This window comes from Carassius carassius, chromosome 33 (assembly GCF_963082965.1).
Source record: "Carassius carassius chromosome 33, fCarCar2.1, whole genome shotgun sequence".
Classification (NCBI taxonomy): domain Eukaryota; kingdom Metazoa; phylum Chordata; class Actinopteri; order Cypriniformes; family Cyprinidae; genus Carassius; species Carassius carassius.
The window spans coordinates 18125916-18145523 of record NC_081787.1 but is presented as its reverse complement, the minus strand read 5'-3'; the positions used below and the strand labels follow the sequence as shown (position 1 = coordinate 18145523).

At 35.7% G+C, this 19608-nt stretch overlaps 1 protein-coding gene across 4 annotated transcripts in view; it reads right to left on the bottom strand.

The window, feature by feature from the left end:
* Positions 1-19608, bottom strand: part of LOC132113898 (pro-neuregulin-2, membrane-bound isoform-like) — a 73893-nt gene that overhangs the window by 45452 nt on the left and 8833 nt on the right. The gene's annotated exons all lie outside the window — the stretch shown is intronic.

Below are 19608 nucleotides of genomic sequence, written 5' to 3'. Positions count from 1 at the left end.
TATTGTGAACTAGGAGCAGTAATAAAAATACAGTACATTTAGTGTAGTTCACACACACACACACACACACACACACACACACAAACACACACAAACAATAATAATGCTGCTACAGAGAGTTTGTTTTATATTGCACCTCAAGCTTAATGTTAAGACACAGAAACAAAAGAAAAACAAAAAAGACCAAAACCAAAGAGAAAATATGAAAAATATATTAGAAATAACAAACAATGCCTATTTTTTAACCTTTTCGATTTATTTTCATTACTGTAATGCACTTGAATGTTTTACTTTTTTTTATTATCTGGTTACTAAATACACACAAACACATTTACATCTATACTTAGATGAACAAAATAAAAAATAAAACTTTATTGTCCTAAAATTAGTTTTTGTTGAAAACTGTCTTTATTCATTTATGCAAAATATGTTTTAATATTTCCTTCCTTTGATTTTAAGGGTGAAATTTCAAAAATCATATAACATTTCAGTAAGAGGAATCCTCATGAAACAAAGGACTTCAGGTACAGATTTGGACTGAATACAACATGTTATTGCCATTCGTTCACTGTTTAACTGAGTCTGGCTCCATCTGTGTTTTTCTCCTCCTTCTCTTTCTTCAGATCAGTACTTCATTCTGTCACATCCAGTGAAATCACACCTTCTCGTCTCCAGATGCTTCTGACACACACACACACACACACACACACACACACACACACACACACACACACACACACACACACACATACACACACACACACACGCACACACAAACTCACTCGCTCTCTCATAGACACATACACTCCAAATGTTTTATTCACCATTTACATGGTTTGACTAAAACACACATACAGTCCTTATACAATTAATGTACACTACAGAAGCACACACAAGCACACACACACACACACACTTTCACTTCTTATCACATGCTTGCACATTGTAATTCTGCTCACGTGGACTCAGGAACACAAAAGGAAACTTTAACATGTCCAAGAGCGACTCACAGCTGAATGCTCTGTTAACAGAAACCTCAGAACTGCCGCTCACAAACAGCACAGTGAAAAACCTCATTCTGAGCCCATCCAATCAGCTTCACTCATCAATTTTGTTTGAGTATATATGCCAATATGTCACTATAAGTACTTAACATTGCATGAAATGCTTTACATTTAAACAATATATAATTATAGTTTTTAATCGATGCACATTATTTAAAATAAAAAATCTTTCATCAAAATTAAAACTACTGTAGCTCTGCCTCTGAAAATATGCTTGTTTTTGAATGACATTATCAAGTCCACTTATCTTTCAACCTCCTGCCATACAAAGACATTTTTCACGGTTGATTCCATATGGATAAAATCAAGTCCCTAAATTTTTTTCCCCTGAATACCCTGTTCCCATCAAATTACATAGAAAAAAATCCTTGATTTTATGTTAACTTTGGTTTTGCCACTTGTTATTGAAAGGACAGAATAAATAAACCCCAACCAGACTCAAACTTGTGTACTATCCATTAAACCCCATCTACTACAGTTACATTGGGGTTCTTTTGTATAAGTCACTAAACTATCAGTGAGACAAAGTGGAAGTATTGGGGACAGATGTCCAAAGGAAGAAAGAATAAGAGGCATTTCTGCTTGATCAGTAAATCCAAGTATAAACACACAGGCACAAACGCCCTGATAATAGTGACAGCTCACATGAAGGATGTCTTTTCTTCTTTTTACCCAACACTCTTTCCACTTGCTTTGATAGTCCTGGAAGTCTTTTATTAGAAATAGTATTTCCGTCCCTGTTTTCTCTCTCTCTTCCTTCTTCCACAGAAACAAGGCCTACAGTATGTGATGAACTGACTGTCGGTCTATAATACAAGACCAGTCTCTCCCTTTCAAAACTAGTTCAACTTCTTATTAAGCATGTGAACAAATAATCAAAATTGGGGAATTGATTTGCTTTCAAGAAACATTTCTATTATCATCAACGTCGATTGTTTTTTCAGGGTTAATTGATTAATACAGAGTTAAAAAGAAAAACATTTATTTCAAATCTTTTAGAACAATGCAAAAGACTTTACTGTCACGAATCCTTGAAGAAGTATTGATGTCTTTAATAAAATATTGACCTAAAACTTTTAAACTTTATATATGTTTAAATTGCAATGCATTTTTTTATTTGATACCTATCAAGTCAAATCGATCAATACTCTATATCAATATTTTCAACGACCAGTCTGGAATATTTGATAACATACTTCTCGTCATGCATCTCAACTATTACTTTAGTTGAAAATCAAACAATGGTAATAGTGGCAGAAAACAGCTGGCACAAGATTAATGTAAGAGTCTCTGACATCACACAAAACAGAAGTGTGTGTGTGTGTGTGTGTGTGTGTGTGTGTGTAAAGCTGCACAAGGTTGCAGTTGTGCATGAATGTTTTTGCTCAAATCAGCATTTTCTGATGGAGTTTTATCACCGACCACCCCTCTCTTTCTCCTTCAAGGTTCAAATGAACAGCTGTCCGGTGGAGCACACACACATTATATATATATATATATATATATATATATATATAAAGCCTAGACGCTCATATGACATGCCACAGAGAAACATTAACTCTCATTAACACCTGCATGCAAGAGCATTTGTCATGAGCTTCACACACGAGAACAGACAACTAACCGACTCATTCTAAGCTTTGCTGTGAACCGTCACGTAACCGCATCTCTCTTCCAGACGGCCCTCAGCTGGAATGAAACAAGAAAAGACTTTTCAGATTTTTATTAAAAACAAACCCATGGAGGTGAAAGCAGTGACTGTTAAACTTTTCCAGCGGTGGAGAGGAAATCTGAATCTGAAAACAAATCTGATGTTGCCATATGAAACAAAATGTGATATAAAACACAGCACTATCTGCTGGGATGCTCGATAGAAAGCCAGCAGTTACAGATAAATAAATTCTTTGTCATAGCAACATAAGTAAATAAACATTTAAATAAATAAAGCAAAATTCAGTTTCTCGTCGGAGAAATATTTATGTACGAATTTTCCATCAATTGCCAGAAAAAAAAATATCACTCTGAAATTTGATTGGATGAAATAAATCTGATGTTGCAATATGAAACGCAATGCGATAAGACAAACTACCCTGTGCATGATCTGGAGAAAGAAGCATTTTGATGTCGACATCAACATTTGAACTGTCCAAATAAGAAGAAATACTGAAAACAACATGCCTCCAAGAAAAATAATAGATTTCTATCTATGTTTCTCCAATATGACAAAGAGACTCTTGCTTCTTAGGTTTTTCTCCAGAAAACAGATGCGAGTTACAGAAATCTCAACAATGTCTTATATTTAGGTCAAATTTGCCAAAAGCACCAATTAAAACTCAGAGATCTCAATTTGAATGCAAATGTTTCTTATCACATTGTTCCCTTTATAACTCTATGCTCTTGACATCGCTCTTAAAAAAATTGATTCTGATTGGTCAAACACAGTCAGAGGTCAGATATATCAAAAAATTGGCTGCTGTCCAGGACAACACTGTATAATTGATGGCTCATCCTACTCTGTCTCTTTAAGGCCTCTACAAGTAAACCAATACAAATATTTGCATTCAAATCAATATATATGTTTTTACTTGACGAATACTACTACAATGTTACAAAAGATTTCTATTTCAAATAAATCCTGTTCTTTTAAACGTCTAATTAATCAAAAATGTATCATGGTTTACACAAATATATGAAGCAGCACTGTCAACTATTTTTAACATTGACAAGAAATGTTTCTTGAGCAGCAAATCAGCATTTTAGACTGGATCATGTGACACTGAAGACTGGAGCAATGATGCTGAAAATTCAGCTTTGCATCACAGGAATAAATTACACTTTATAATACATCCCAAAAAAGTAAATGGTTATTACAGTTTTTTAAAAAAATTTTTTAATGTTTTTACTGCATTTTTAATCAAATAAATGCAGCCTTGGTTAGCACAAGAGTCTTCTTTCAAAATCATAAAAAAATCTTACTATAACCCGAACTTTTAAACATTAATGTATATAAAACAGAACTTAATTAATCCAAGTTGCAAGAAAAAAAGATATAACTTTTCCCTAGGAAAAAATCTTACAGAGCGAAACGCCAGAACATGACAGTGAATGCAGAGCTTGTGATAGAAAGTTTCCATAATTCTCTGGAAACATGGTCAGATTTAGATGGCTTGCAGTTTTCACTTCAGCTTCATGCCAGAGCTCAGATATAACACGTCTTTACTCTTTCCTTCACACAAACAAACAAACACACCCCACTCATTCTCCTCAGCTTGATAACAGTACTCGCACAGTGCATACCCCCCCCCCCCACACACACACTCAAAAAGACATAATCTGTCATGTTTTCCTGTAAAAATATCTAAAGATGAATTAATTCAAGAAGCAAAAGTGCGCAAAATATTAAGACTTTCAGAGAATAAATCTTGAATTAAGTGTATCAGTCTTACCCACTGCCATCTTTGTCTTATTTCAAACATAAATTGAACAAAATTTAAGCTAAAAAAAAACAAGTATTAAATTGCTTCTCAAGTTTAGATATGTTTACTGGAAATCAAAACAGAACTACTGATTAATACCCCTCACCCCTCTTTTTTCCCTCCCGTGGTCCATCTTTCCTTCTCGTATCACTCTTTCTCCTTTGCTGCTCTCTCTCTCTCATCCTCCTGCAGTTGCTGTAGCTGATCTCCCTCATGCTGAGACTGGATTATGAAAAGTAAGCTATGAAGACGGGACGTGTGTGTGTGTGTTTCCACACTATAACAGTGTAGGACAGTCCCACCCCTCATCACACTCAGCAGGGATACACCTACTGATGGGTGGGGAATGTTGGGAGATTGTTGGAAAGAAGACAAACAAATTACAAGCTCACCAGAGAGGAGAGAGTACTGAGAGATGAACAGAGAAAGAGCGAGAAACAAAAGAGCCAAGCTGCAGAGAGAAAGTATGATGAGCAGACAAGGGAACAGGGATGAGAAGAGATAATTAGAGGGTCCATTAAATGTATCTGTGCCTCAAGGGAAAGGAGCAGCCGAAACGCCCTGTAGATGAATCCGGATCCGAGTCGAAATTAAATAACACACAAAATTGGGCAGGAAAGAAATTGACTGAAAAATGCAAGAAAAAGTGGATAATCCATGTGTGTGCAAAAGGTTAATATAAGAAATAATAATATTAAGATATTAATAAATGCTACACGTAAAAACACTGTAAATAACATATTATATGTGCAGTTTAGAGAGCTTCATTGATTTTGAAGCTTTTTAGTGTTTAAATTGTAGCGCTTTTGAAGGTTATAATCAATTAAGAATTTGGATGAAAGTTCTTTTTATGTGCTGCTAACAGCACCAATGGCCACATACCCTGTACATGCAGCAAAGTTTCAGGAGTGACATACATACTGTACCGCATCCCTCATATGAAAGTGGGATTCACTTTCAAAATATCTTGTTTGCAATCAAGGTTAGTTGCTTGGCCTATATCCACTGATCTCCAAGGATCTCCATTTAGATGAAAAATCGCTCCTCTTCATAACATTAGGATCACGTACCAACATATGTTGTGTTTATACCTTTCTATTGTAATAGTGTCTAAACCAGTACAGTGTGGACTTTCCACCATCTCATCCATACTGCTTTTCACTTCCTGCCCTTCATCTGAATTTCACACATCATCAGAATCACATGATTGCAAACAAGCTATTGTTGAAAACTTCTTACATTGAACTTACACATAAGTTAATCCATCTAAAACAGACAATTTACACAACTGTAAAGACTAAATAAACCTTTTCTGCAGATCTCTTCATTTAAACCCTATGCTGCATTTAACCCATATACTTTCATTAATGCGTTACTGTGAAATCACTTTTCTCTCTTATCATTAGAGTTTAAGTTGTATTTGATTCAAAATGTTTTTTTAATTGGGTTCTATTTAGACCAGCTTTTACAGTATGGGTGTTGATGTATCTGGCAGTACATCTAATGCTAACAGGCACTCGGGGAAGTAAGGCATAGCAGAAGAACAGGCGGGTGAGCAGTGCTGCGTTAACCTAAGGTCAAGGTCACCCTCATACAGTAAATCTGTTAAAAAACCTGCCTATCCTTTGTAACCCTTAAACGACCTTGCAGAGACACATCTGTGATCTCATCTCCACTGCAGTCCTCATTACATTCTGCAATTTAGTTATCAATTTCCATTAGTCTCATTGCCTCTCTTCCACAAAAGATGCAAACAATGGGTAAGAGTAGTAAACTAGCTGTCCAAAAAGGTCAACTAATGAGCTTATCTAGATATTTTCTTTAATATTTAGCAAATGTGAGGAATGAATTTCAAGATACAAATTTTCCATGAGAGGTTTAGCGTCTTGACTGTGCGTTACTTATTTTAAAGTAACAGCAACCTTTGGACAAGTCTCTAAACTTATCCCTAAAAATCCAAACAAAACAGGAATGAGGTCAAACACAATAAGCAGTTCTAACAACGACAGAGTTCAGGGCTGAGGCAAACAGAGTAATCCAGATAAACAGGCACAATATCAAGAACCAGGAAAACAAGACACGAGAGAACCAGGATAAAAGGCTTAGAACTGCAGCTGCAACAGTTAGAAGCCTTCACAAAGAGTGAGTGAAAACACCAGGCTTTTAAGGCCTGTTTACACCTGGTCATTTAATGCATTTTCACTGATCAGATATCTATCTGATTTGTTAAAACGTTTCCATTTACACATGGCCACATAAATGTGTTGTCGCAAAATGGATATAAATCTGATTTTTTATTGCTGCGCTATATTTAAATGTAAATTCGAGTTCACGTCAACAAAATCAAAAGATAAACGCTGCATTTATTAATTATCAGCTCATGTCAAGATCAAAGACTGCAATAGGAGAGCACACGGCATCAGCACTAGAAAGATAGGTTAGTTACACTACTTTTAGTGAAGATGATTGTGTGTACAGCATCTGCGTTTTACTTTCAGTTTCATTCTTGCTTGCTGAAGAGATGCTCAGCTACTCGTCCGTGGCAATGCGTGTTGCATAAACGCAGTCTGACTAATGTCATATAGCCTATAACACGCTCTCACACGTTTATTATTTTAACATACTGGATGAAGTAAAATTTCACACAGAGAAGAGTCTGGACAATGGTTTATGGATATGGAATGGAGTGTCAGCTGGTGCTCATGACACACTGACCATTGCATCACAACTCACAAAGTAAATATTTGTATTTTAAGACAATTCGTCAAGTTAAAAATAGTTAAAAAATTGTGCAAATTTTGCATAAATCAAGCTACAAGATTGATTGAAGAAAAATAGATATTTGATACAATAAGATTACAGATTTCCATTCTTTCACTGTAGTTTCTGTCTCCTGAGATCCTCTTTATCTTTCCCTTCTTCAATCTAGGAAGAAAAGTCCTGGGCCATACTGACACTAATACTTTGGATGAAGTGAAACTCACCCAAGTGTGCACACACACACACACACACACACACACACACACACACACACACACACACACACACACACACACACACACACACACACAAACACAAACACACACACGGTTGCTTACACACATACACAACTGACATACACACTTTTTCACTCAGAGGAAATAGAAAGAGCGTGTGAACAGTGAGCTTGATAAGAGTAACATGAAAACTTGTCTGAGAGGTGCCTGAAAGAACAGCAGTAAAGAGCTAATATCTGAGAGAATAATATGTGTGTCTGTGTGTGTGTGTGTGTGGGGGGGGGGGGGTGAAGTTTAGGGTCAAGTCTACAACACAGCCTTTCTGTCAACTGCATTTATGAAAGAATTACAGCAGCTACAGAGAGAAAATAAAGAAAAGACAATAGAACAACAAAGAAGAATTAGATTTGCTCATTTTCTGAAGAAAATGGGTGATTATTAGATGGTCTCCTATTGGTCAAGACCCAATCTCCAATTCATCAAGACCACTATTGTCAAATATTATTACAGTAAAAAAAAAATCTTTTTGAATGAAATGTAATTTATTCCCCTTATTTCAGTATCATTAATAAAGACTTCAATGTCACATGATTCTTCATGATTCTCTAATATGCTGATTTGATACTCAAAAACATTTATGATTATTATCAGTGTTGAAAACAGTTGTGCAGCTTCATATTTTGTGGAAACTGTCAGACATTTTTTTTTCAGGATTCTTTGACAAATAGACAGTTCAAAAGGAACAGCTTTTATTTGAAACAGAAATCTTGAGTAACATAATATCACTTTTGATCAGTCGATCTTTCTGAAACTAAAACATCGAATGGTATTGCATGTGCAGTAGTAATAGTAATTTAATTAAAGAATAATTGACAACGGGCTGTTGAACTATTAGAATATAATGCACACTGAGTTGTGCATCATTTTCTAATAATTCAACAGACAATTATTCCACTCATGCTACAGTTACCACAACTCAAGACATTGTTCAGATGTATTTCAAGACATTTGTAAGGTTTTTGTCCTTAAAACACTCTTGTGTGCAGGATTCATTTTTTACACATCGTATCCCACGCCTCTGTTGCCAATTCCAAAACACTATTTAAGTGTAACAGGCTTGAGCTGTTGATAGCAGACTAAAATTGTTATTAATTAAGTTATTAGACAGGGAGAGAGTGATTATGCGTGTTTGAATAACCAGAGTATTTCCAGAGTATCTCAGCGTTTCAACTCATCGCAAAACTGTAAGTTAATCTGCTTCAAGAACAGCACTGTTATAACATTGTTGTGTATTTGTTAACGTTGTTTATTTGACTACATTCTCCAGAATGCAGTGTTATGTTGTACCCGGATGTGTTCTTGTAAAAGGATATATACATGAAAACCAGTAAAGAGAGCAGTCACGAAAATCACTACAAGTGTGCAAGTGTGATATTTGTATAAAGGTGCCGTGCATTCATTCAAAGACACAACAAAGTGGCAACGAGGATTCAGTTACTCCGCGTGTGTTATGAGAATGCGGAAGTGAAGTGGCTTGATGGTGAAATTGCTAAAAAAAGAAAATGCGTCCCTGCTGCAAATTCACGTCTCGGCAAAAAGGGGAGGAAAGACAACGATCCAGATAAGTGAATTGATTGTCAAATGACAGAGAACCGCACAAAATGGCATCGGTTTTTGGCAACATGGGTCATTTTGATGAAAGTAGTGAGCAGTGGAGCGCTTACACGAAGAGATTTGAGTACTTTGTAACAGCAAATGATATTACTGAAGAGAAAGCTGTGCCCACTTTTTTAAGTGTGATGGGTCCGAAGACATTCACTCTACTGCATAATCTCTTACAACCAGAGAAGCCTGGAGAAAAAACATATGATCAAATAGTGAACACTCTCAAAGCACATTTCTCTCCAAAGCCCTTAGTAATTGCAGAGAGATTTCGGTTCCACCGACGAAATCAGCTAGAAGGAGAAACTGTGACAATGTTTGTGGCAGTGCTAAAAAAACTAGCTGAATTTGGTGATGCATTAAATGACACACAGATTAGTGTGCGGACTCCGCTGTGAGGGCATACAGAAAAGACTGTTGACTGAAAGCAACCTGACAATACAAAGAGCAATTGAACTGAGGAAGCTCAACAACTGAGCTCAAACAGTAAAGTGTATAAAATGGAGACTGAAAATAAAGGCCCGTGTTTTCGTTGTGGTAAGACTGGGCACTCACCTGTCACATGCTGGTACAAGGATATGGAGTGCCGCAGCTGTAAAAAAAAAAAAAAGGACACATCGAGCGTGCATGTAGAAATAAGGCAGAAAAAGGAAAATTCCAGCAGAAAATAACATTCAGAAGGAAACAAAAGAAACACGTATTCACTGTTGACCAAGAAAACAATCTGTCGCAGGGGGAACCAAGGCATACAAAGAAACCGCTCTGCTGGAAGGACAGCCAGTGAAGATGGAGATTGACACTGGCGCTGCGGTGTCGCTAGTGTCGGATGTAGTATATAGTGAAATACTGAGCCACCTGCCACTCAAACCACCTGATGTAACCCTTAAAACTTACACTGGTGAATCGGTGACCATGAAAGGCTTCACCCAGGTAACAGTTGAACTAAACAAACAAACAAAAAAGCTACCATTGTATGTGGTTTTGGGTGATTATCCCTCACTGATGGGACATTCCTGGCTGGAGCAACTTAAGGTGGACTGGCAGGCCATACACTTGATGACACAGAAAACACTGGATTTAGAGGGTGTCCTTCAGAAACACAGTGAAGTTTTCAAACAGGAGCTAGGCAGCATGGAAGGAATCAATGTGAAATTGTGCTTGTGTAGTTTGTCTCAGACAATGGACCCAAATTTATATTGCATGAGATGGCCACATTTCTACTAGCAAATGGAGTACAGCATATCAAGTCATCACCCTACCATCCTTCCACAAATGGGCTTGCAGAAAGGTTTGTCCAAACCATGAAACATGCTTTGAAAGCTTCGATTGGGCAAGGCACATTTCATCAACGCCTTCATATCTTCTTGCTGTGCTATCGTAGTACGCCACACGCAACTACCAAAGTGTCGCCAGCTTATCTGTTGTTCAGTCGAGAGCTCAGGACAAGCTTTGAGCTGCTTAAACCAGCAACCCTCAAAGAAACTGTCCTACAACAATAAAAAAATCTGGTTCAACGACGGAAACAGCGAGCCAAAGACAGAACCTTTTCGATAGGCTCACCCGTGCTGGCTCGGAATTATGGCAGCGGTTCAAAATGGGTTCCAGCTACTGTGGAGACCCAGACGGGTCCTGTGTCATATAAGGTTAAAACTGCTGGAAACCTTCTATGGAGGAGACATACTGATCAGTTGCTGAGTGGTGCTAGTATATCCACAGACCTTACTGGAGGTACTGATGCCCCTGATCAAGTAGACGTCAGCTTACCAGTTTCTGTGACCTTCACCACAGAGTTTACCAAGACCCCAAATTCTCCATTTACTAAGGAACCATCATCACCTGTTGTTTCAACAGAAAGTCAGAACCAAGCAGGTCACCGATATCCAGTCAGGGAGCGGCGCCCACCTCAGCGTTTCTTGGATTACACTTAGTTATGGGCTACCCTTGTTGTTTGAGGCAGAATAATCCCCTGAGGGTAGGATAGGGTTTGAGGTAGTCCACCCTCATTCCCAGGGAATTAGTAGTGTTCATAAATAAGGCATTTAACAAGAAAGACTGAATGTTTCAAGAATATAAAAAAAAAAAAAAAAAAAGGAAAATCGTTCTCAGATTGTTACAGTGAAACTGAATTGCATACCTGCATTCTGTAAGTGATGTTAAACCATTATTTATGTTGACCATATGAGTAAGAGGGGAGGAAATGTTGTGTATTTGTTAACATTGTTTATTTAGTGTGATATTTGTATAAAGGTGCCGTGCATTCATTCAAAGACACAACAAACATTGCTAGTGAGAAATGTCATGTAGCTTTTAAGCTGCTAAACTATTTTACTTATAAAAATAGTGCTGCTAAGCAGCACTGACAACACATTTCTGTGTGAATGTGTGCCTGTACTTTACTGTATGTGTGTGCATTTGTAAAGAAGAGAGAGTGGTAGAAAGAGACTATGCGCTTTCAGTACACAATAAAAAATGTTTTGAGGCAAAAACACTGAAATAATCAGATGTTTTTATTTTGTTGATTATTATATTTATTTACTTGGTCAGTGTCATTGTGGTTATTTTGTTGTTGTAGGCTGTAAAGGACCTTTGAAATAACTGAAATTGTTTGGCGAAGTTATATGGACATGAAATCAAGACCTGCCTGGAACTACTTTTGCTGTGCGTTTCCATGAAAATAATTGCACACCTTAGAACATTCGTCAGCCAATCAATGTAGGAAACAATATGTAGGACACATATGTAGGATACAAAACTACAAAAACTAATTATTTTTTATAATCTCAATAAAAGAACACATAAAAAAATACTACCTTCAAACTGAGGATATTTTTAAAGATTGAGTTAATTTCTGGGGACAAAGCTTGTCCCATCCCTGTACTGTCTGACTGGCATATTATCTTAGCGGTTCACATCCAGTCCCTCACACACACACATAAGGTGGACATATGGACATACGTGACTTGGTTGCAGTGTGTGCCAGCTCTCTGTGACACTTGTGTGTGTGAGAAAGAGACAGATTGTCACATAGAGAACAGACCAGAATGAATGTGCACAATGATACTGACAGCCAAAAGAGGGCATGTCTCTCTCTCCCTCACTCTTTCCGTCTGTAGCTTTCAGAGTGAATCTATTCCTCCAACCACAAAAACCACTCAATGTTAAATCCTGCATGAAAGAGAAAAAACATAATGGAGGTTAAATTTCTTCAGCTGAGCATGTACAATTAAAGCCTTTTCCATGTCTACACCACTGATCAGTGTTTGGCACTAGTTTATGACACAGAAGACACGGCTGAGATGTCCACATACCTCAGACAGAGTCTGATTCACACTAGCAGAGATTTCACTTTAAGACTAAAGGTACTGTTAAATGCATATACAATACATGTCCTTAGACAGATTGGATATGACAGCAGAGGAAGCCCACAGCGAAATAGAAACAGACAGCATTAAGACATGAGAAACCACAGACTGCTTTTCAGTGTCAGGGAGAGAGAGAGACTGGCCTAATAAGCTGGCTTAATAACATTCCACCAAACAGAGTGAACATACTGGAAAATAAAAATCATTGCCCATGCTCCCAAATAATATCACATATGCAACAATACTAAGAAATTGTTTTATTATAGAAAAGAAAAGAAATGTATTATTATTTTTTTTATTGATATTATGTAATTATAATATATATAATGTTAAACAATATTCACACACACTAATATTACAATATTAAATTATATGCAAATATGTGCACACAATGAAAAAATATTACACACACATATAATTTGTTATTCTATTATTTATATTATATCTAATATTTTATAATCATGTATAACATTAAACATTCACACACATACACACACATTGATATTATAATTTTAAATCATATCCAAATATATATATATATATATATATTTACATTATTTATATTACATACATCTATATGTGTGTATGAATGCACACACATACATAAAAATAGTTTCCCAAAATAATGTTAAACAATATGCATATTTATTACTATTTAAGGTAACACTTTATTTTAGGGACAATTAACTAGTTGCTTATTATCATTCATATTACTAGAATATTATTTATTAGTTATTTATTATTTATTATCATTTATTAGTACTAAATAAGCACATATTAACGTCTTATTCTACATGACTTTATTCTATATCCCTAATCCTACCCAATACCTAAACATACAGTAACAACTACTTAACTATTAATAAGCAGCAAATTAGGAATTTATTAATTGAAAAGTCGTAGTTAATTGTGAATAAGTGTTCCTTATTCTAAAGTGTTACCCAACACATAATTCAAATTATAAACATAAGACTAATTACAAAAATATTATATTCATTCATAACTTATTTTATTTATATTTTATTATCAACAATATGCAAATATAGATATATATATTTATAAAAAATAGTTGAGTCAAGACAGAGATGTTTGAAAACTATGGCCGTTAGTACTTTAGTCATCACTCTCGAGTGGAAAGCCAAGCTGAGAGCATTGCACTGTAGGATACACTATTCCACACAGTGTATTTTGGTTGTACTGTATACTGCACGTTTTTGGAAAACATTTTTGTCGCACTGCACAGTGTACATGTTGCAAACTGCAAAACAGAACAAGTGGTATGGCAGTGTGCCATTTAGAACATGCCCATAGACTGTTTAGAGTCTTGAATTGAGTGCTTTCTCTTACAGTGTTTGAGGGAGCATTACATGTGCCCTCACTGTGTGCGTAATTTCACCAAGTACAACATGTTCCTGGATCAACATCATCGTTGATCTTATATCAACATCCAATCAACCAATCAGAATTGAGATATAGCTTTTCAGGAAATATCTGTTTTAGGCTTGAAATCAGGGTTAGGTGCTTCTACGCCCTTGTTAATCTGCTATCATTTCCCACTGATTTAAGGAATAAATTATGGGTATGGCTAGGTTTAGGGGTAGGGATTGGGTTAAGTCTATATTTTTGGACAATAATGTTGATCCAGGATCATCAAAGATGTTGATCCAGGAACATGTCTTACTTGGCAAAATCACAGGTGGGAACTGAAACTATTCAAGAAAAGAATAGAGTTGTACTTGTCTATGTAAAACTTCTTACCATAAAGCCAAGGTTACTTACTGGCTCAAGTCAAAACAACCCACCAAGGTTTTTTTTTCTCTTTTTCTTGTGATTTAAAAAAACTTGTTTTTAGTTTAGTAGTGAACTACTGAACAGAGCAACCGACTGCAAATTGCAACTTTACTGGAACACTGATATTTTGCCATTTAATAGGATCTACACTAAAGTAAGATAGCTGGAAAAAATAATTATTTTTGGCAACCTCTGGGACATGCAGGCACATATGAAAATAAACCACTCCGTGTGAGAGCCGCAGCGCCATGACAGGGTTTATTTTCCTGGAGCTGTGCTGCCTGTCACAGTTCATTCCTCAGATGGGGAATGCTGGAAAGTGGGAATATAATATTTTGAATATCAAATTGGGGCATGGTGCCTCATACATACGAGTGAGCTGGTTAAGCACTACCCATGATTTCGCCAAGCAAGGTGTGAATGGAATAATATTCCTCTACCGAATAAAGTCTTTCGGTAACACTATCCCCAACCAACTTAACAATCATTAACAACTAAAGCAATCAGAGAGAAATTATAGGTTGATAAAAACATTATTTAATCCACAAGCACAGACCAAAGACAACCCTAAACATGCCCCTAAAATCTGATTGACTGATAGGAATTATTTACTTCCCCTGTATAAAATTAATATTTTGATAAATATGGATATTGAATGATATAGACAAAAATATTACAATTGCCCACCACTAGCTGAAATTAATAAAGTCAGTGAGATTGAAACATGCTTTATTAAAGTACCCCTATTATGCCATTTTTAAGGTTCCTAATAGTGTTTTGGGAGTCTCCTACAATAGGTTTACATGATTGCAAGGTCATAAACATTTTCGTTTTTCAAAATATGCATTTTATATCACCTCATTTTCCAACAATTCTCAAAGATTTTTTCAAAGCTGTTCTAAGATTCAGTCTCTCTAAACCTACTCTGCAGTGACGTCTGTTGTGATTGGTCTACTGCATACAGCATGTGTCAGAAACGATACGCCCATTACCATGGTTGCATATTTTGAACACTCGATAGAAAATATAAACACCTATTATTTATCATACCTACAGGTTGTGATTCAGTGGATCCAGCTGGTCCAAATAAACTGGGTACTGAGCCATCTTTCAAGAGCAAGTGATTTGTGAATCGGGAACACAAAAAAAGATTAGGGTTGTACTGCTGTGGAAAAAGAAAAAAATATGAAATTTAAGCACTGATTCTTTGCAGCCTCGTCTTTTAGATGAAAAAAAAAAATTAACTTTCACAGCATCTTCTTGATCGCTTCAGTGTTTGAGGGCATGTCAAGTTGTTCACCGACGGCCACCGGAGAACATAGGATTGAATTACTGACAACTCGTTTAGGCTGTTCTTTCTTTTGGGAGATGATAACTTTATCGTGCACTTTCAGTTTTACAACTTTGCTGATCATTTGCATTCATATACAGCTACATTACACACTGCATGAAAGGCAATCGTTAACATTATTTGTTTACTCTATTTATACTATTGCTATTTTACACAAAAAAAGATGTAACTGCAAATGTCTTGGCCATAAGAATTCTTGCCAATAACAGACTAAACTGAACGTGAGAGTAAGTCGACAGAGCGATGCTGCATGTTGTGTATATGATGTGTGATGTGATAGTAGGATGACGCTTGAACTCCAAGCTCTGCTGGAACCCAACACGCACCATCAACCAATCCGATCGTGCCATCTCCTCCAGCCTTTCATCAAGGGTTGCACTCTGAAGGTCAGCTGGGTTGCTCTTTCTCACTCACTCACACACACTTACTCTTCCGTTCTCATACATACACACACTCCCTTGCTCTGTCTTTCACACGCTTCTCTCCCCTTCCTTGACTTGTTTTTTTGCCCTCCAGAAACAAATGGATCACTCACATCTGCTATAAAAATTATCAGGCTTGCACTATTTGTAGCCAAGCACTCAAATCAAATGCCATAACACAGATCTCACCTGTCCACACACATATATATAAATGCAATTTATCATTACTGTCAAGCAGAAAATATACATTCGTTATACTTTGCATCTGCACAACCTGTTTATTATTATTCTGAGGCTGTGATTTCATTTTTAAGACAGAAACACCTCTATCTGTGCGTGAGATCAGTATGATAACTGCAGCGCACAGCTGTCACCATGGTAACCACTCTTGAGAGAGAGAGGGAGGGAAAGAGAGATATAGACAGAATAATTATACAATTAAAGGAGCAGCTAAAACATTATCCAGTGGATGCTGGTACTGCAGCTCCATCCGTCCCATAGTTAAAAGGAGCAATGAGTGTAACTGTGACCTTTGACACGAACAACAGCTTTCTGGTCTCTCTGTGTCACCTGCCACCTCTCCAGGGTGGAGGAAATAAGAGTACGCTACTCAATATCACCAGCAGCACACAATTCTGCTCAAGAGCCCTTGTGACTATGAGTTTGAAAGCACATGCACAGATCTACACACACCTCATTCGTTAGTGTTACAAAATCCATCCCTATATTTACACTCTCGCTTTCTATTTCCAGTTTTACTAGAAAGTGCCAGAGCGTGCCTGGATCTTGTCACAAAACACTCTTTAATATGTATGTGTGTGCATATCTGTCAAAGTCTTACATTCAATTTTTTGGACAACCACAACATTAACAAAATTCAGACAACAGCTTTTTTTTGCAGCTTTTCAAAAATATTTGTGGTAATTAATTTAGCAATTAAATGCTGGTTAAGTTAACAATACGTTTCATGTGTTCTGGACTTGCTTCAAATGATGGGGGAATGGGACTGGAACCTGAGGCTGTATCTGTGAACATCAACATCATACAAACACAAGAATAGCAGAAACAAAAATAATATGTAAATAAAAACAGAAGTAAGGCAATGTGTTGAAATCATATCTTAATGATGAAACGATTCATGATGTGCTGTTCAAAAGTCTATTTGAGCAAAAATACAGTAAAAGCAGTAATGTTGTGAAATATTACTATGTTTTCTGTTTTAATATATTTTAAAATGTAATTTATTCCTGTGATGCAAAGCTAAATTTTCAGCATCATTACTCCAGTCTTCAGTGTCACATCATTCTAATATGCTGATTTGCAGCTGAAAAACATTACTTATTATTACCAAGTTTTGCTGCTAGATAATTCTTTTGAAAACCGTGATATGCTTTTACTAGGATAATTCAAAAATAGTTCAAAAAGAGCAGCATTTATTTGAATTATAAACATTTTGTAACAGGACATTTCTAAATGAGTTTGCTGTCACTTTTGATCAATTTAGTGCAAAATATTAATTTATTTACAAGAAGAAGAGCTTACATTAGCATCACCTCCACTACATGAGCACCTCATCACAGCATATTAACAATACCATATAAGTTTATAAGTTTAAGATCAGCACAGGAACTGTTTTACATCTTCTGAATCACCAAAGCCTGAAAATAGCTCTACTTGAACACATAAACACAAACATAAATTGTGCATATGCTCAAATGAAGTTCAAAAGGGCATTCAGTTCAACTACTGTTGTGCAAAATAAAGTACAAGTTGACATTTTTATAGTGAATAAAATATGTATGTTTTAATGGCTCAACCATTTAAAAGAAACTCTATCACCCCCTTGAATACAGTACAGTAATCAGACGTCTAACAAACGGCAAAAGATCTAGTAAACATAACATTTTATTCCAGCCAACAAACGCCCACAAAAGGAGACCAACATGCAATGTGACTAATCAGTTCATTTTGTTTCATTTTGTTTCTATATTTCTATATTTTGAGTTTTCCAGTGCATTATCATATTTTCTGTGTGACATGTGGCTAAAATTGACTCAAAACTGAATTTATACTTTTATTTCTGCTTCTAAGATGCCACAACTCTAACATTTGCATGTTAATGCTGCAATATGTGAATATTTTTCTATATTTCCCTGTGTAATCATTTCTCTGGATTCAGTTTTTTAGGTTTAATTGAATTTATAATTAAATTTAAATTAATTCATAAAATAATTTAATAATAATAATAATTATTATTATATATATATATATATATATATATATATATATATATATATATATATATATATATATATATATAATAATGGGAAATGTTTTTAGTTTTTAAGAAATTTTGTGTTGTCTGTTTTAATTATTCTTGATTTATGATTTAGTGGTAATCAAATGTATACATTTATTTAAGAAACAATTTAATCTTTTAAAATGAGATCAAATAAAAATGTTACCATTCCTTTCATTTTTTGGCAAACAAAGTGCTAAACGAAAGAGGTTTATTATTAAAATTAAAACATGGAAGGAAAATTGTGGGATACTCCTTAAAAATAAAGTTTACATTTTTTTCAATTATTATTACTTCGTGAAGTACACTCTGCTGTAAAATGATAATATAGCTGTCATAATTTCTTCAAGTTAAACCAAACTTTTGTACTGATAGGCTTTTTTTATATTAATAAGTTTTTATTGTTTTGTTTGATTTTACAAATGAAAGGGTGAAATGCATATGAATGCTAAAAATGCCTGAATGCTTTTAACGCTTAAAAAAATGCAGATATCACATTTAAATGTCTTTTTGGGATTTAATATTGAGAGACATTAGTCCACACTGCGATTGGATTAAGTGTACAGCGCTATTTTCGATTCATTCATCCAAAAAATGTGGCAAATCCTGTGACATTTACCTTTATACAGTAAATTTCACAATTCTGTTTGTGTTTTCTGCATATAATATATGTGTTAATAGACATCAAGATTTTTAAGTATAAGAATAATTTTAACTGAAAAATTAAATCCCAGTGTTGGGTCCCTCAATATAGATAATAGATGCGGGTTTTAAAGTGTAAACCAAAAACGAAAGTGCAGCATGCTTATTAAAGCACAAATGCTAAAAATATCAAAGCTAAAAATATATAAGAAAAAATCTACCTCACTAATTGACAAGAGCATCATGACCCATCCCTAGTTAATATGGCCGCCGGAAAGATACACAGACGCAGCATGTGTGGAACAGGCCGTTTTGTGATTGTCTCAGAAATGAGCTCAGCTGAGTCGACTTGCTTACCTGAGTCAATGTGTTTCTATCAGTTCATTTCAATTAGACATTCCTGACACATCTCTCAGAGCTGAGGATAGCGTGAATGAGAGCTGAGCAAGAGAGAGAGCAAAGTGAAAGACTGAGAGAGAGATGGGCACAGTAAGTGATGAATAGTTAATGAGATGCTCGCAGCAGAGCAAAAAGGGGAAAGCT